A 21473-nucleotide genomic window follows, 5' to 3' on the forward strand; every position below is an offset into this window, starting at 1 on the left:
CCTTGTAATGTCTTACTAGCATAATATATAGGTTGAAATCGTTTTTCAATCCTTTGTCCTAAAACGGCTCCCATTGCAAAATCACTTGCATCGCACATTAGTTCAAATGATAGATTCCAATTTGGTGTTATCATGATCGGCGCATTAATGAGTTTTTCTTTAAGAATATTAAAAGATTTGATACACTCATCTGAAAAGATGAATGGCGCATCCTTTTCTAGGAGTTTATTCATAAGAGTGGCAATTTTAGAAAAATCTTTTATAAAACGTCGGTAAAAACCGGCATGCCCTAGAAAACTCCTAACTCCTCTAACATTGGTGGGATGTGGAAGTTTAGCAATTACATCTACTTTAGCTCTATCCACTTCAATTCCTTCTTTTGAAATTTTATGTCCAAGAACGATGCCTTCTTTAACCATGAAATGGCATTTCTCCCAATTAAGTACTAGATTTGATTTTTCGCATCTAATTAGCATTCGTTCCAGATTAACTAGACATGATTTAAATGTATCACCGAAGACTGAAAAGTCATCCATGAATACTTCCATGCATTCTTCTATCATGTCATGAAAAATCGCCATCATACACCTTTGAAAGGTTGCAGGGGCGTTGCAAAGTCCAAATGGCATTCTTTTGTAAGCAAAAGTACCATAAGGGCACGTGAATGTGGTTTTCTCTTGATCTTCGGGTGCTATTGGAATTTGAAAATATCCGGAAAATCCATCTAGAAAACAATAGTAACTATTTCCGGCTAATCTTTCCAACATTTGATCTATGAAAGGTAAGGGAAAGTGATCTTTTCTGGTGGCGTCATTTAATTTTTTATAATCAATACATACACGCCATCCTGTTACAGTCCTAGTAGGAATAAGCTCATTTTTCTCATTTGTAATGACAGTCATGCCACCCTTCTTAGGCACGCATTGAACTGGGCTTACCCATGGACTATCAGAGATTGGATAAATTAAACCTGCATCTAGCAGTTTAATAATCTCTTTCTTAACTACATCTTGCATATTAGGATTTAGTCTTCGTTGGCGTTGCACATGCGTTTTATGACCTTCTTCCATAAGGATTTTATGTGTGCAATACGAAGGACTTATTCCTTTAATATCATGAATCTTCCATGCAATGGCTGGTTTATGAGCTTTCAACACAGAAATGAGTTGTGATTTCTCATTTTCAGTAAGAGAAGACGATATTATTACAGGTAATTCAGATTCACCATGTAAATAAGCGTATTCCAAATGGTTTGGAAGTGGCTTTAACTCTAATTTCGGAGGTTCTTCTATCGATGATTTATATCGATATCTGTCTTCTTCTTTTAGCATTTGAATTTCTTCTGTTGTTGGTTCATATCCATTAGCTATAAGTGTAGCTAACATTTCAGCTTCATCAATTGGTTCATTACCTTCTCCTAAAGAACATTCTCCTGTTCCTTGTAATTCTGGAAATTCTTCTAATAATTCTGCATGTGCATCTATAGTTTGAATATAATAACATGTATCATCTGCAGATTGTGGCTGTTGCATTGCTCTATCAACTGAAAAGGTAACACTCTCATCCTCTATACTTAGGGTCAGTTTCTTACCGAACACGTCTATCATTGCTTTGGCCGTGTTTAAGAATGGTCTTCCTAATATGAGAGGAACTTGAGAATCTTCTTCCATGTCCAAAACAACAAAATCTACTGGAAATACTAAAGTACAAACTTTAACTAGCATGTTCTCCATTATCCCTCTAGGATATTTTACTGATCGGTCGGCTAGTTGTATACTTATTCTTGTTGGTTTCAATTCTCCAAGGTCTAGTTTAGCGTATAGTGAATACGGCATTAGATTTATACTAGCACCTAAGTCTGCCAATGCTTCTATTGAACTAAGACTACCCAGAAAACATGGAATTGTGAAACTTCCTGGATCAGATAATTTTTCTGGTATCTTATTCAACAGCACTGCTGAACAATTTGCATTCATAGTGACAGCCGAGAGTTCTTCCATTTTCTTTCTATTTGTGATTAGATCTTTCAAGAATTTAGCATATCTAGGCATTCCTGAAATCACATCAATGAAAGGAAGATTTACATTTATCTGTTTAAACATATCCAAAAATTTGGATTGCTCGGCTTCAAGTTTCTCTTTCTTCATTTTACTCGGATAAGGAAGTGGTGGTTGGTATGGTTTAACATAAGGTTTATCCTTAACTGTGTTATCTTCATTAACCTTTTCAACTACCGGTTCTTTTTCCTTATCTTGATCAGGTTGTGGTTCTTGTGGAGTAGGAATAGTTTCATCAGAAGTTACAGGTATTTCAGGTGATTTAAGTGTTGTACCACTTCTTGTGGTAATGGCTTTAGCTGTTTCATTCCGGGGGTTAGCATTTGTATCACTAGGTAGACTTCCCGGTTTTCTTTCACCTATTAACCTTGCTAGGTTACTTACTTCTTGTTCCAGATTTTGAATAGAAGCTTGTTGATTTCTAAATGCTTGAGCATTTTGTTCATTGGTTTGTTTTTGAGATGTGAAAAACTGCGTTTGAGTTTCAACTAGCTTCGTCATCATATCTTCTAAATTCGGCTTTTTATCATCGGTTTGTTGTGGTGGTTTGTTTTGAAAATTCGGTCTTTGCTGATTATAAGTATTATTGGATACTTGTTGATTGCTAGGACCTTGTTGGTTGTTGTATGGAATATTTCGGTTATAATTCTGGTTTTGATTGTAAATCGGTCTTGGCGGTTGATAATTATTCTGATAATTATTTCCAGGCCTTTGGTTTATGTATGAAATATTCTCTCTTTGTTCCATTGTTAATTCAATACTGAGACAATCTTTTGTCAAATGTGGTCCTCCACACTGCTCACAACTAATTCGTATTGAGTGAATATCTTTAGTCATCTTTTCCATTCGTCTTTCCACAGCATCTATCTTTGCGGAAATGGAATCTAAGTCATGGCTAGAATCGGCTCTAGCTGCTTTAGATGATCTAATGATATCTTTTTCTTGGTGCCACTCATGTGAGTGGGAAGCAGTATTATTAATAATTTTGTAAGCATCAGTTTCGGTTTTCTTCATAATAGAACCACCAGCTGCTATATCTATGTCTTTTCTTGTAGTGATGTCGCATCCTTGGTAGAATATTTGTACTATTTGGCAGGTGTCTAAACCATGTTGCGGACATCCTCTTAACAACTTTCCATATCTAGTCCACGCCTCATATAGAGTTTCATTTGGTTTCTGTGTAAACGTAACAATTTCTGCTTGAAGTCTTACGGCTTTAGATGCAGGAAAGAATTGTTTAAGAAATTTGTCAACTAAAACATCCCATGTATCAATCGCCCCTTCAGGTAACGATTCCAACCAATCTTTGGCTTCTCCCTTTAAAGTCCAGGGAAATAACATGAGATATATCTGTTCATCCTCCACTTCTCGGATTTTAAATAGTGTGCAGATCCTATTAAAGGTACGTAGATGTTCATTTGGATCTTCCTTCGGCACACCACTAAATTGGCATTGATTAGTCACCATGTGTAGAATTTGTCCTTTGATTTCATAATCTGGCGCATTAATGTCTGGATGAGTTATTGCGTGACCTTGGCCAGTGCGTTTAGCTCTCATTCGGTCTTCCATACTTAAAGGTTCCAGATTCTCCATAATTGAATTTGTTGAATCGGTATCACTAGATGGTTCTGATTTAATAGTTCGTTCCTCAACAATCTCTGTTTGAATGATTGGTGGTTCCGGAGGAAAGTTTAGTGGTTCAGGATCTATGAACCGTTCCTGAATATTCTCCGGATTCTCAATTGTGAGGTTGGGTTCAAAAAATGGATTATCGGAAATTTGAACTGAAGTACTTGGTTGACTGGATGACGATTCTAAAGAAAAATCAACGGCGGTTATATTTGCTAAATGTCTTGATCTAGTTACAGGTGGTGAACGTACAAAAGGTGGTGAACGTCTTGCTCGGTGCATCCACTGAATATCCTATTAGTTTTAAAAAGGAAAGAAAAATTATAATAAGTTATCCAATTAATAGACTTTTCTGATTTTGCCCACGTTTCGAATAGCCAAAAGATGCAGCAGAGGGGCAGGATTCGTTTGGTCTCAATATAATTGAGGACTGTTTGGCTCCAATAACCCGTCCACGTACAAATCCAACTATTACTACGAACCAGAAAATTTTGATGTCTATTAATTTAACCACTTAAAATAAATTTTCGTAATTTTAAGAAATTTAGATAAGAAGTAGAAAAAATTCTAAGACCTAAAACTAGAATAGCGAGAAATAAGAAAGAAAAAGAGTTCGTCGAAAAAAAATCGAAAAAGAAAAAATGGTTGAAAAATAAAAGGTGACGGAAAAATAAAAGAAACTTATAAAAACTTAAAAATACTTAACTAACCTAACCTTATTACTACAACTAACTTAAAATTATAATCGCAAATTGATATTACTAATTGGAATGATAATTGATACATAGTAAAAGGTCTAAAAATATTAAAGCTTACAGGAAAAACTAAATCCCAAATGGAAATAACTTAAAAAGAAACTAAAACTTAAAAAGGCGTCGCAAAATTCTAAAGCACCTAAATCTTAGTCTAAAGAAAAAGCACTTAAGGAATTCTACGGCAAAGCCTAAAAATATAGGAGTAAAAATGACTATGGCAAAAACTAAGTTTAAAATTAAATATGAGCTAAAAAATACAAATATTACGCTACAACGATTAAAAAGGTACAAAATATAAAAATATACAAAAAGTTGTAAAAAGTACAATTTTTATAAAAATATTATTTTTATATTATTTATTTAATAAAACTACTAATTTTACAATTTAATAAAACTAATTAATACTAAATACATTAAAAAGTAAAAATAAAAATAAAACTAATAATAATAATAATAATAATTAGGTTTAAATAATAATAATAATTAATTAAATCCCGTAATTAATGCAGATTTAGGGTTCTTTGTCCGTGTGTCAGATGGTCTCCGCGAGTTGCGGCAATTAAAGAAGAAAACCCCGCGAGTCGCGGGGTTCAGAAATTCAGTTGACAGCTTTGAAATTTTACGCGTTTTCTTTATTTATTTTTTTTTTATTTTCTGTTTTCTGTTTTTTTTTCTTTTTCTAAAAGATATTTAATAAAAGTTATATTTTTATAAATTAAAATAAAGATAAAGAAACTTATAAAACTTAAATATTTAACAAAATCTTAAAAATACTTATATTTTTGTTTTTCTTTTTATATTTTCGAATTTTTAAAACGTATTTATACAAAAGCGACTTTCAATAAAAGTTAACTAAATTTTTTTTTTTTTTTTTTATATTAGCGTTGCGCTTCCGGCTTTTAAGAGTGTTCCCCGGCAGCGGCGCCAAAAATACTTGATGTGCAGCGGGGTAGTATATAAAATAGATATTAATTTTAGCAGAAAACACTATTAAATACGATACAATTTTACACAAGATATTTATTTATTTATAGAATGGATATACTTAAACCTTGCTACAACACTTATAGGCAGTGTACCTAATCGTACAGTAGTGTAGTTTTTAGTAAGTCCGGTTCGTTCCACAGGGAAATCTTTAAACAAAGCTCAACGCTATATTAGTTTACTTTTATAAAAATACAAACATATATATAAGTAATATTATTATTATAAAGGGGGGTTTTTACCGTTTAATGACCGGTTTGTCGATTTTAAAACTTTAGTCGCAGTTAAAACCTAATGTAAAATATAAAATAAATACAAGACTTAAATTAAAGCGTAAAGTAAATAATGATAATGAAATTGCGAATAATAAAAGTGCGATAAAATAAACTTGCGATAATTAAAAAGTACGATAATTAAAAGTGCGATAAAATAAAATAAATAAAAGTGCGATAATTAGAAGTGCAATTAAATATAAAATAAAGGAAATTAAATATGAAATAAAAGAATTATGCTTATTTAAACTTCCATAATCATGATGTTTGACGTGTTGATTTTAGTTTTATGCCCATGGGTTAATTGTCCTTTGTCCTGGATTATTCAATATGTCCGTCTGGTTTTTGTCCATAACAGTCCATCAGTCATAAATATAAAGTGCGAGTGTCCTCATCAAATTATTATTATACCCGAAGTTAAATATTCCAACTAATTGGGGATTCGAATTGTAACAAGGTTTTAATACTTTGTTTAATGAATACACCAGGTTATCGACTGCGTGTAAACCAAGGTTTTACCACTTTGTTAACAATTACACCAATTACCCTTGAATGTAATTTCACCCCTGTTTTGATTATTCTAGTGGCTATTAATCCATTCCCGTGTCCGGTTAAATGAACGATTATTCGTACATATAAATACCCCGCCCATCGTGTCCGATCGAGTGTATATGGTAATTTATAGGGACGCCCAATTGTAAATCTTTATATTAACATTAACAAACTTTCATTTAGTTAAACAAATATAAAGCCCATTAATAGCCCATAGTCTAATTTCCACAAGTGTCGTTCTTTTGTCCAAACCCCAATTATGGTACAAAGCCCAATTACCCAATTTTAGTAATTAGCCCAACATCATGATTACTTCGTTTTAAATAAGCATAATAATAACTTAGCTACGAGACATTAATATAAAAAGGTTGAACATAACTTACAATGATTAAAAATAGCGTAGCGTTACACGGACAGAATTTCGACTTACACCCTTACAACATTCGCTAACATACCCTTATTATTAGAATTAAAATTAAAATTAAAATATAAATTATATATATATATATATAAGTTTTACGTATGAATGAGGAAGAAAAGATGATGATTTTTGATCAGAATTCGGTTGGCTTTATAGCCAGAGTTGATTTTTGGGGCTCCGCGACTCGCGGCAAAATCCCCTTCAAACTCCGCGAGTCGCGGAGATAGAAATTACAGCTCAGTCCTTGGAGTTTTCTCTGCCGACGGTTTTTAATATATATATATAATATATATATAATTAATATAATTAATTATATATTATATTATATTTATATATATAGTTAACTTGTAATTTTTAGTCCATTGCGTCGAGCGTTAAGAGTTGACTCTGGTCCCGGTTCCGGATTTTCGAACATCCTCGCGTACAATTTAATATCTTGTACTTTACATTTTGAATCTTGTACTCTTGTGATTTCGAGACGTTTCTTATCAATAATTGGAACCTTTTTGATTGTCTTTTGTACTTTTGAGCTTTTTGGTCGTTTGCGTCTTCAATTCGTCGAATCTGTCTTTTGTCTTCACCTTTTATTATTTAAACGAATATCACTTGTAAATAGAACAATTGCAACTAAAAGCTTGTCTTTCTTGAGGAATAATGCTATGAAATATATGTTCGTTTTTAGCATTATCAGTGGTAGTGGTGGTTCATTGGTGATTCGTGGTTAAGCCGTGGTGATCATCGAAATAGTTAGCTTATCAAGTGATATGAGATGAAGTGGGTTTGTTGACGGTGCTATTGATTTGCAGCTGAACCAAAGCAAATAGCAACAATAAATTCTATGGGTAGTTGTAGGGTGATCAAAAAGGGTGAGGTTCAAGATGTTGGTTTGCTCATGGTGACGTGTGATAGTTCAAATGGTGAACAGGCGGTTTAAGGTGAACAAGGGTGGTTGATGGTGACCTCGGTTGGGTCTCGACTACCAGAGAAGATCAAAAAGTGATGGTGGTTATGACTTCAGTGATGGTGTCCGAATGGTGGTGGCTAGTGGTGTGAGTGGTGTTCGATGATAGAAGGTGAAGGTTGAGGATGGTTGTCAAAAGCATCAACGATGATGTTGTTGATTGATGAAGATGGTGTTATGATGGGTGTTCACGATGGAAGGAAGATAGCCGTGAGTGGTGGTCTTCGTACAACATTAGGAACAAGCAGAGCATGCTTTCAATTGTTGTAGTTATAACATCATGACAACATTAACTTCGATCGAATAGCCACCAACAATCGAGATGGTGTTTATTTGACAAGGATGGGAAAACATAAGATAATAGTGATTAAATGGGTTCTTAGTTATAGGATGATGAAGGTGTTTTTATGATCTAAATGTACGGACGTGTATATATATAATATGATAGATAAAGAAAAGCAATGCAAGAATCCTAATTAAAATCATGTAGGTAATAATGAAAAAAAGCTAACACACCAATTAAGCACAGTAGTTTACAATAGTAAACAAATAGAAATTCTCAATTAGGTACAGTAAAATCAAATAATAATGTTTCATTCAGTGCATCGGATTCATAATATTATTATAATATTATTTTAATATCATAAACATATGAAACGTGTGATTAAGTTAGCCGTCGTCTACTATTTCATTTACGGACTGAATTTCGTGCCCCGTTGATGATGGATAAAAGTACACAGAAAAATCCCAAATTTTTATATTTATAATCTTTATTTATTTCGGTCATTTTTATATAATTTTGGTCATTAACTGTTTTTTTAAAGTTTATTAAATAAAATTTAAATCACTATCCGCGCTCGATCTCAGGTAAAATATAAAAAGTGTTACAATTTAATAATTAGATCCTAATTAAATTTCTAATAAGTCTATAATTTATATCACTCATTTTCGGATCACCGTTTATTTTTAAAATCATATAAGTTTGAATTTAACTTGCTTAATATCAGTCGGAACATCCAACAAGTATTACAATAATTTAATATTTATTTTAATATACCTTATTTATATATATAGATATATTTAATTAATAATTATTATAATATTCTATTTTTATTTTATTTTACATAATTGATTTTAATAACAACAACATATAATACTTCAAATTATATTTCAAATTATTATTTATATATATACACACACATATGTAATGTGAATCGTCGAGAACAGTCGAAGGTCAATTGAATATATGAAATAGTTCAAAATTTTTGAGACTCAACCTAACAGACTTTTCTTATCGTGTCAAAAATATTAAATCGTATCGAGAGTTTGGTTTAAAATTAGTCGAAATTTTCCGGGTCGTCACAGTACCTACCCGTTAAGGAAATTTCGTCCCGAAATTTGAATGTGATCGTCATGGCTAACAATAAGAATGTTTTCATGACGAATATGAGTTGCTAAATAGAGTTTTATCATCATTGAGTAATATGGATAAAACTATTCAATTATTCGAAGAGTACGAATGAAGCTATCACAAAAGAATGAAATAGAGATTTAACTTTTTGACGTAGTCACGGTGGATTTCCGGAATTCAAGGAATTTAAAGAAAATCTTTGAAATCTATATAAGATTTAATTTTTCGGCAAACAAGGAAATTATGATTCTCTTTAATTAAATGCGGCAATCTGCCTTGATTGCTATGTCTGATATTTTGCTATAAATTTACCCTTTCCGTTCCATTAATTTTTACCACTTCAATAGTTTCTTTCTTAATTCACATTTCCAAAGAGTTTGAAAATGCTTAATCCAGTTCCAATCCTTGTACTTATCCTGACTATCGTATCTGTCCTTCTTCTTTTCCATTTACCACCGGAGGAATCTATTCACTTCTACTATTACCTTGGAGTTATAGTGTTTTTAATTCTCCCGTGTCTTTATATGGCTATACGCATTGATACACACGATTTGTAATTTATGTGTTTGTGATCAGCTTTATATCTTCCTTTATATTTCGGAGCTCCATGCTATGGTTTTCTCTTTCCGACTTCAAATCAAGCGAATAATGGTCCAGAATTCATAGATATAGAGTTTCGAATGATTATAACGTTTTAAGCATGAAGGAACGTATTCTCATGATTTGATTGGTTAAACTACCAGATTCACTGAGGATAGAACTATCAAGAATATATTTTCTTGATATGTTCAGAGGTTGAACAGATTGAACGAGTCGTGTAACATGGCACATGATGACGTTATGATCTGTGAATCATCATGTTTCATTAGGACTTCCAGCATGTCTTACTGTAATATAATCACGTTGGGTGGGCGTCATTATATTATACTAACTCATGCTTCAATTCCCCAACAATTCTCCAGAATTCCTTCATAATCTATACTTATATTTTTTTTTTACAGAATATTGGAAACTAAAACAGTTTTCCAATATGAGGTAGTACAAATAGCACGAAGAGATATATAATTTCGAACGAGAATATTTATGAAGATATCTTCAAAAATATCGAGGATATTTATTATAATATTTTGGAATTTCTAAGTTCGAAAGTTGATGAAGAAAAATATTCCGCAAGATTTTAACATGACTTCGAAGCAAGATATTCTCTAAAGTTTTCATCGGATCTAGAATTACCTGGATTCTTTGAATCTAGGGTTTGGTCCTTGTATTTGTCCTTGGTCTCCTTCATGATTAGCTCAATCCGTTTTTCAGTACCAAATTTTCTATCTAGCGTTCCCAACATTCCATTCTTTATTATCAAACTTTTGGCCACTTAGACTATCTACAATTTTGCTGTCTCCTCTGCATTTAATGCTACCATATCTAAATCATCGGTTATCAATCCGAGGTGGTTTCAAGAGAATTGTGTTTTTAGATGATTAAACGCTGATTGTAATCACCAAGATACAAAGGATGTTTAAGATGAAATCAAGTGGCAAACTTGAAGAAATGTTTAGTTTCATATGTTATAATCAATATTTTAATTCATTTTAATTGTCTAATGTTAGTAGTTAATAATTCATATATAGTTTAATATATTATATTCGAATTAATTAATACGTATCGTGACCCATTGTATACATGTCTCAGACTCGATCACAACTCAAAGTATATATATTATTGTAGAATCAACCTCAACCCTGTATAGCTAACTCGAGCATTACCGCATATAGAGTGTCTATGGTTATTCCAAATAATATATATAGATGCATCGATATGATATGTCAAAACCTTGTATACGTATCCCGATATTTAAAGTGCGTAAAATAAATAACAGAAATTAAATGATGATTGATAAAATTATGATAAATAAATTGCGATAAATAAAATGTAATCAGTTAGCTAGGAACAGTTAGCTAGAAACAGTTAGCGTGGATTCTTAACAAAAATTTTCTCATAGTTAATTTGTTTGTTTCTATCAAATTTTATTTTGTCCAATGTTTTCGTCTTTATGCCACTTGTTGGATTCTGATAAGTCAAAATCCAAATATGAAATTGAATGAAAATGGGTATTCTGTGGTGAATGAATTCGTATATCTGTGGATGTAAGTAAGATAGTAAATGACCGTTAAATCAGATTCGAAGAATGTACAGTGTAACTTATTAATGTGAAATCTAAATATTCCTCAGGTATTACCTACCCGTTAAAATATTTTCACCATTAACAGTTTGTACAAAAGACTTTTTAATTACAATCTTTATGAATAACATACATACATATATATTTTTTTTCAGATGTAATCATGGATTTAATGAGTTAATATGATATTAAGCTCATTTGATTTTTGGCTGGAACTAGAAATGAATAACCTCCAAGACTTTGGAGATTACATAATCGCCGCAGAATGGTTCTCCAATGAAGTTATGGATCAATACTTCATTTTTTTTGTCCGTATTCCTTGGTATCTATGGTGCGTATGACGTTGATGTTCGAGGTACAGATTGAAATGTTGAGGTGTGGGATGCTGATGTTGCTGTTGGTGGTGGTGATGGCACTGTTGGTGCCGGTGCTGCTGATGGTGCTTGTAACCTTTGCACCATATTCTCCAATGCTACTACCAGAGTGCCAAGCTCGTTGACTTCTTCTATTACACTGGGATGATTGTCAGTTAGGACGAGTGGATGAATAAGATCTAGAATCTGAGATATTATGTAATCATGACGAGATATTCTGGAAATGAGAGAGAAAATGGTATTAGGAACAGGTCCGCCGGTAAGTGCTTCAGGTTCTTCGCCAAAGGGAGAATGTGATGGATGGAAAGTGTGGCACTGCTAATTTAAATTTTTTATATATATGTATACGTGGTGGAAGCATTTAATAATTAATTATCATTTACACTAACCAGTGTCACGTGACAACATACAAAATACATATTTTAAACGAAAGAGACGTAAATGTATGATGTTTACAAAAGAACACATTTTAACTAATTAAAATCACATCAGAGTTGACTCCTGTCAAACATAACATTCACATGCCCGTCTTCTCCCCAAAATGCATCATTTACAAAAGCTAACAACCTGCAGGGAGGAGATGGAGGGGAATTAGCACGAAGCTAAGTGAGTACGACTAACTACAGGCGATAGTATACAGGCATCATCATACTAATCATGTCACAAAGGTTAACACACAAACATCACCCAAGTACCGTCTACAGAGACTCTGGCGGCTCGACCAAACCATTAACCACCAACTAATCGGATGGGGGCTTACCAGAAGTTCCTCCACCACCGTGTGTATATATATATAATCCACACGCGACGGACACGTCATTCACATATATATACACCTCGATTGTCTAGGCTACCACATGAGGAATCCAACCCACTGGTTGATCTCTCCTACCAAGGCTACCACACAATAGGGATGCACTGGGCTCCAGCAGAAAAATATCAACTAACATGCAGTCATCACAACGTACTAACTAACCACAACAGTAAGAATATCTAACAAGCATGGCAATCATAATATAACATGCTACTCTATACTATGTTCTCTAGTTAGTCGTACTCACTAATTACCAGCAACCAGCTCAGATAATCTACTACTGAGCGGCTTCCTTATCCTTATCACCTGAACATAAGGCAAATCAAGTTAGTTACTGTCCATTAACATCAAATAACACAGTATATAAATTTTTGTATCAAAAAGCGTCCGCTAAAAATTTTTGCTTAACACTTGTGAACTTTCAAAATTTACATCCTGATCATCAAAATACAAATGGGCAGCATAACGGCTAAAAATCAACACTTAGTCAAAATTACAACATCTAAGACCATCGGTCGATCGTCAGAGACGGTCGATCGATCGTCACTACACCATCGGTCGATGGACTACCCTATCGGTCGATCGATAAAATTACAACCGTTGGTCGAAGGACTCACACCATCGGTTAACGGTCTAGTCCATCGGCCGATCGCCGAACACCATCGATCGATGGTCAGTGACCATCGGCCGAGGGTAGTTCATCTGCAGCAGCAGCTGCCAAAGTGACGGGTTTCACCCAAAATTGACCAAATCTGATTCCTGGACCTGTTTGTGACCATGAAATCGACTATACTTTATACACAAACCATTTAGGGACTTAAAGCAACTCATTTGACACCCAAACAAAAACATATCAAGCGATTTTGACCCAAAATCACCATTTTTACAAAACTAAACAAAAACCCCAATTTTGACACTAATTGAACATGAAAACACTTGATTCTTACCTTGCTAGATTCAGTGAAAACAAGGAACACAATTTTAACACTCAATCAGATTCAAGAATAAGAATGGAAGATTTAGGGTTTATTTAGGTGGAGAAGAGGAAGAATAAGTAGGTAGGTGTGTGTGTGTGTGTGTGTGTGTGGTGAATTCTGGAAAGTGCCAAAAAGTGACAGCCACAAGTCACTTAATTTAGATTAATTTCCTACACTGTGCAACATACGGGTATTTATCAGTTATATGATATCTTTCGTACATCATTTGGCAATCCAAACGAAGTCCAAATTAAACAAACAAACCTGTTCTGTGACCCTTGTCACAAACTGGTCCTAACCACATCATTAAATAAAAATAAAAGCATATATTAACACAATACTAACTTAAGGGCAAACTAGTAATCATACAGCTAGGCCTGGATGAGGATGTTACAAATCTACCCTCCTTAAGAAGATTCCGTCCTCGGAATCTGGTCAAGGTCAAACAACTGGGGATATCGCGCCCTCATTAACTCCTCGGTTTCCCACGTCAAGTTAGAACCTAAACTGTGCCGCCATTCTACCAACACCATTGGAATCTGTTTCCTTTTTAACTTGGTGACTTTCTTGTCCACTATTCTAATCGGTTCTTCTACTAATTTCTTAGTCAAGTAAACTTTCAAATCCTTCAACGGAAGAATCTGACTTTCATCATCTACTTTACACTTTCTCAGATAACACACATTGAACGTGTTGTGAATTCCTGCTAACTCGGATGGAAGATCTAAAACTACCATCAGATCGTTCAAAATTTCTATGATCGGAAATGGCCCAATAAATCTCGGTGCTAGTTTACCTCGTTTACCAAATCTGATCACCCCTTTCCACGGTGAAACTTTCAGATAAACACGATCACCTACATTAAATATCACTGGACGTCTGCGCGGATCAGCATACATCTTTTGTTGGTCTCTAGCCGCTTTTAACTTCTCTCGTGCAATTTCAAATTTTCTTCAGTTATGTGAACAATTTCGGGACCTGGAAATTATTTCTCACCAGCTTCTAACCAACACGTAGGAGTTCTGCACTTACGACCATACAACATTTCATACGGCAACATTCCGATGCTCTAATGATATGAATTGTTATAAGTAAACTCTATCAATGGAAGATGCGAATCCCAAGAACCACTATATTCTAAGACACATGCTCTCAACATGTCTTCTAACGTCTGAATCGTTCATTCACTCTGACCGTCTGTTTGTGGATGATAAGCTATACTTAGATTTACACGCGTACCCAGACTCTGTTGTAAACTGTTCTAAAAGTTTGATACAAACCTAGTATCTCTGTTAGAAACTATCGATAACGGCACACCATGTCGACTAACGATTTCTTTCAAGTACAACTCTGCCAAATCACCCAACGAAGCTGTTTCACGAGTAGCTAAAAAGTGAGCACTCTGGGTTCGGGGTAACTGTAACAACCCTCACTTTTCGACTTCTAAATTACTGAATTAACCCTCGGGTTATATGTCTGACTATATGTATTAAGGGTTGTTATATACAATTAAATATTGACCGAATAGTAATTTTTAGTCAACAATGTACGCTTAAATAAATAATATATTATTAATTTATATAATTTGACATAATTTAACTAAGTATATAAACTTTGTATCACTTTTATTATTTAGTTAATGTATTATATATTTAACTATATAATAAATCCAATTATATATAAATGTAATAATATTTACAAACTTACTAAAACTATAGTTTAATAATTAAAATCATAATTATTATTAAAAATACAAAATACCGAATTATTTATTATTTTTATGCAAAATTTGTATTTATTAATTAAATAAAACAAAAATAAAAAAAATAAAAATAAAATATTATTGACAAATATTCTTGGAAAAACATTAAATAAATTTGTTTATTTACATAAAAAAAATCCTTAAAATAAATAAAAAATAAATAAATAAATAAATAATTTACTTTTTAATTAAAAATTTTAATGGAAAAACTACTTTTATTATTTTATTTTGTGCATTATCCCATGACCTAACATTTAATACTTTTTAATTTTAAAATCCCATTAAGAATTAAATATTTCTTTTTCTTTTAATTATTTTATTCTTTTTACCTAATTTTTTCAAGTATAAATACCCCTCATTTCTCATTCAAACTCACACCAAAATTTCTCTCATTCTCTCTTTGAAGAATTACTACTAGTAAGTATTCTTTTCTTACTTTTTATTTTTTTTACTTTTTACTTTTTACTTTTTACTTTTTACTTCGGTTATTATTTTTACCGAAACATGTAAATAATGTTATAAATTATATGCAATTAAAAATAAAATAAATAACATGTATACACTATTACTATTACTAGCATCTATAACCTACTACTTATATTGTGACATAAAAACATTTTGGGATATGTATTAGAGATGTATAGATCTTCGAACTTTCTTGACGAATGGTTTCTATGAGATTCTAGGCAGAGGGTTTGGATTTCCAATTTAAAGGGTCCTATGGCTCAAGCCCCTAGATCTAAATTAGCCATTCGAAGGGAAAGGGGTGATTGGAAGCTTATCTAATACGACAAGTATCCTAAAATGGAAAACACTGATAAAAGTAGAAACTCTCTAGTCATAGAAACTTAGTAAAATAAGAAACTTTCTAAAAATGGAAACTTTATAAAAATAGTAACTTACCAGGAATAGAAACTTAGTAAAACAAACTATACTTAAACACATACTTAAACTTAAACATGGGCAAAACACTTAACTACTCTTAAATGTCAATAGGATGACTTTCCTGCTCACTCGTTCAACTCTTTATTCCGAGGAATAACACTCTCTCTACTTACTAAGGTGAATTCATAGCCCCTCTTTATTGCTAGCAAACTTACTTACTTTACTTGGGGTGAGACACATGCTGTTTTTACTTTTTTACAATTTAGACACAAGTACCAAACTGTTAAACTATGCTATACCCGGCTATGTCCGACTAAGTCCCTACAGTGATATTTTTAATTGCTGCTGCATGCTTAATTATTGGGGGTAGGCCTATCGGGAGTAACGTCCCCGATACATTTGACTAAGTCTTTGTATTACTTGATAATGAAATTAAACCGACAAGGACAGACACAACTTGTCATGGGGCAAACTTGAACGTTTAGTCTAAATATCACGCTTTGGCATAACTTTTTGATCCTGCGGGAGATCAACTTTACAAACTAAATCTTGTGGTCTAAAACAACGACAAACTTTTTGTTAAACCTATGAACTTCACTCAACCATTTTGGTTGATACTTTAGCATGTTTTGTCTCAGGTACTGTTTGATTCAAGCTCTTATACTTACTGCTTATGTGATGCTACTTGGACATAGGATCAAGAGATATCGCATTTATTACTTCTGCATGTGAACATTTACGATATTGTTATTCCTGTCATTGTAACGATATTTCATTTTCCGCTGCTTACTCATTAAAGTTAAATTCATCATTTAGTATTATTCTCGTTTATTATAATATGTTGGTATGTTTTGATATTAGTGACGTTCCTTCCAGACCCTATTGGGAGGACGTTACAGATTGGTATCAGAGCATAACCAGGCTGTTATAGAGAACCAGGATTGCATTTTTATGTGTGCCTTACTTGTTAGCTAGGGTGCCTTAGCAATCTAGGAAACTATAACCTTTCCTGCCTTAGAATTAAAGCACTTAGGATTGCTCCATAATCTTAACGATTATGCTTTAATATACTTGACTTAAAGATTCTAATCAAAATCTCTTTCCTAATATTAGGATGTCTAATTCTCATCAAGCGAACAAAATGAATCTTTTCGAGCCAACCGAAAAAGATACTGAAAGATCTTCCACTGAAAGACCCGTCCAAAGCCCACCTTATGGCTTTGGTGGTCCTCCATCACCAAATTATAGCCCAAATACTAATCTTGATTCACATGGGTCTCCTCAATACTATCCAACCCCAAGAAATAAAGACAAGAGGAAATGTCTTGAAGAAACTGGTCCGTCAAAGAAAAGATCCCGATCTCCTTCCTACGATGAAGTTGATGCCAAGTACGAGCTCATGAATCTGCGAAAAACTACCGATGACCTAATTCGCCATATTGCAAGGATCGATTTTCAAATGAAGGAAAAAGACCTAGCGATCAAGAAGCTCATGGAGGAAAATGCTGAACTAAAGAAAGAGATAAAGTTGGTGAAGTATGAAGGTGATAGAAATACCCGATGGGGGAAGCAATCTCTCTCCTACCTAAGAGAAGATGTTGACCTTAGATTGAAGATGGAGGAAAATCGCGTGAATAATCAACTTTCTATAAGGGACCACAAGTACCATGTAATCAACAATGATGTTTCCAATCTTTATGATAACATCGAGTATCTTTATGAGGAACAAAAGGAGAAGAACGACAAGTTTGAGAAGTTTATGAAGGAGGTTGAGGACGAGAAGAAGAAATATGAAGACTACTTCAATCTTAATATTTCCTAGTTATTTTCTATCTATGCAAAGGCTAGGCCTTAAACTATTTCTATCCCCGAATCGTGTAATAAGAAGGCTTGTTTAAAGCCTTGTTCTTAATAAAATAAAGTGTTTCGTTTATATCATATTCATCTTTATTCCACTTAATTTTTTTTTCAAACTTATGACCTATCAAGTTTATCAAACTTCTATATGTTATTGAAGATAACGGTTCGTCCACAAGCTCCTGCTACTACTTCAAACACTCACGTATCTTATGCCTTTATGCATCGGTTTGCGAACCGGAAAATATTATTGGGTTATCACAGTATATGAATTGAAATTCTTTAATCAATATCTGGTTACAAATCTCAACACGTCATACCACCATTATTACATAAATGGATGACACATCATATCTTATCATATATTATCATGTCTATAAACTTTGTCTACCACTTATCCTAAATTTCCTCCGTAAATTACGGAAATCTTTTTGCTATAAATACGTATTCAAGGAGACGAATATATCATTCGGTATTCAATACCCATTTCATATCAAACCCTATTCCAAACATATAATATGAATTTTTCAAACTCTTCAAGCTCCCACGGCAGCGTAACCGGAACAAACGAACCAATCAGCCATCATCTATTCTGGATGAATTGGGGATGGGTTTGTAGCCGACTCAATCAATGGAGACAAGAAGAAGGTGATCCCTTCCACCAACCGAATTCACCTCTTGGCGAAGAACCTGAAGTGCTTACCGGCGAACCAGTCCGAAACACCATTTTCTCTCTTCTTTCCAGGGTATCCCGTCACGAATATATAATATCGAAGATTCTAGATCTTATTCACCCCCTTGTTCCAACCACCAATCATCCCGGAATAATAGAAGAAGTCAACGAGCTTCGCGCTCGAGTAGTGGCTCTGGAAAATCTGGTGCGAAACCTACGAACACCAGCAGCAGCACCAGCAGCATAACCAGCATCACCACCAGTACCATCAACATCACCACTAATAGCATCAGCTTCATCAACAACAACATTCGCATCCCTCGCCTTAACAACACACTCAGTACCTCAAACATCAACATGATACGCCCCATATATACCAAGGAATATTAGCAATAAAGAGTTAAGATGTATTGACTCATTCTTCATGAAGAATTATATATGTATACCTTATATATATATATATATATATATATATATATATATATATATATATATATATATATATATATATATATATATATATATATATATATATATATATATATATATATATATATATATGATTTGGAATAATAATAAATCTTGTCGTACTAAGCAATTACGTGAGAATCTCAAATAGTATGTACTACTTGGTTAATTCATATCACTAATATGCTATGATGTACACCCTTCGCTAATGACTTAACAATTGTTAATCACTGCTTCAGCACAATAAACTCCATTTCATAATAAATCAAGTATAACAATGAATGTATTGATTCATAACTTCATTAGCGAAATATTTCGCAACAATTATGAAATCTCTAAGATTTTGGAGATTATTTACTCTCGTTCCAAACCGCAAATAAAATGAGTTTAATATATATTAACTCATTAAATCCATGATTATATCTGAAGAATACATATATGAACGTATATCTTCATAAAGATTGTAAAAACTGTTAATTGTGAAAATATTTTAACGGGTAGGTAATACCCGAGAAATATTTACATCTCACATAAATACACTGTACATTCTTCAATTTCGATTCATAAATTATTAATTATACTCACTGCCTTCACTGTGATACACAATCATTTTCATACAAATTTAATTACACATTCTGAAATTAATATACCAGAATTCAAGTAAAGCTTTAGCAGGTGTTATCTTTCTAAAGATCACTACATTCATGAATTATATTCATTCGTATTCTATGATGAATTATCACATCAAACCACCAAAATTATCATCAACAACGCCTATTCGTTAACCATTAGATCCGTTGACGATTACAATCAGCGTTTAATCATCTAAAAAAATAAAATTTCTTGAAACCATCTCGGATTGATAACCAATGATTCAGATATGGTAGCATTAAATGCAGAGGAAACAAAAGAATTTTCCTCGTCATTGGAACTTAGAAATTCTGAGATATCACTGTATCTTTCGTTATAAATATCCTCTATATTTCTGAAGATATCTTTATAACGATTCTTGTCAGCAATTAATTATCTCTTTGCGATATCTTTATCACATCATAAAGGAAACTGTTTTAGTTTCTATATTCTGTAAAGTTCAAGTTTAAATTATGAATGATTTGAAGTAGTGTTGGGAATTGAAGCATGAGTTAGTATAATATAATGACGTCAGGCCAACGTGATTATATTAAAGTAAGTCATGCTAAATTTTTAATGGAAGATGATGATTCATAGACTTTATAATCATCATTTGCCATGTTACACGACTCTTATCTATTTAAACTCTAAACATATCAAGAAAATATTTTTCTTGATAATTCGGTCTTTTCCGGATATTCTGGTAATATGACAAATCAAATCGTGCTATTACCTTTCCTTCTGCTTTGAATATCATGATCATTCGAAACTTCATACCTACGAATTCTGGACCGTTACTTGCTTTACAAAAGCATGAAGCTTCGACATATAAGGGAAAATATAAATCCCGATAACAACACTGAAATTACAAATCGTGTATATCAATGCGTATAGCAATATAAAGACACGGGAGAACTAAAAACACAATAAATTCTAGAGCATAGTAGAAGTAAATAGACTCCTCTGGTGGGAGTTGGAAAAGAAGGATGATTGTGGCGATAACCAATATAATGTCAAAGACAAGAACTGGATTGAGCATATTAACAAAACTTTTGGAAGTATGAATTGAGAAAGAAAGTATATAAGTGGTGAAGATAATGAAACGGAAGAAGCTAATTTATAGCAAAAATTCCAGACACAGCAATCGAGGCAATTCACCGCCTTTAATTAAAGAAAATCCTAATTTCTGTAATTACCGGAAAATCAAATCTTATAAAGATTTCGAAGATTTCTTTAATTCCTTGAAATCCGGAAATCAATCATAACTACGTCAAAAGTTAAGGCAAACATTTAATTTTCTCATTTACTCTTTTATTATAGCTTCGTTTATACTCTTTCTATAATCGAATTACTTTATCCATATTATTTAATGTCTATAAAACTCTAATTCATCATTCTTGTTATAAAGAATGACGATCTCTATCAAATTTCATGACTATGATTTTCATGAACTCCTCTCTGTTTTGTCTGTCTAATATTGCAGCATAAACGCTCAAGGTTTTAAATGAGCTCAATATTATTCTTAACACATTTCATGTATCCAATTTACTGAAATGACTTGCATAACATCATCATTTTAAATGATCTCTGCATTAATGATAAAATGCACTTCGTAGAAGAACCTATAGAGATTATGGTTTGTATGACTTAAACGCTTGAAACAAAACAATATTCTATCCTTTGGAAAACACGCAAGGCCCCGAACATACCTGGGAACGTGAAGACCAAATGAAACAGAAATATCCCCATCTCTTCTCAACCGCTGATGCATCCGAGAAGTCTACCTAAAACTTCGGGACGAAGTTTTTATTA

The sequence above is a fragment of the Rutidosis leptorrhynchoides genome, chromosome 10 (genome assembly GCF_046630445.1).
Source record: "Rutidosis leptorrhynchoides isolate AG116_Rl617_1_P2 chromosome 10, CSIRO_AGI_Rlap_v1, whole genome shotgun sequence".
In the NCBI taxonomy this organism is placed as follows: domain Eukaryota; kingdom Viridiplantae; phylum Streptophyta; class Magnoliopsida; order Asterales; family Asteraceae; genus Rutidosis; species Rutidosis leptorrhynchoides.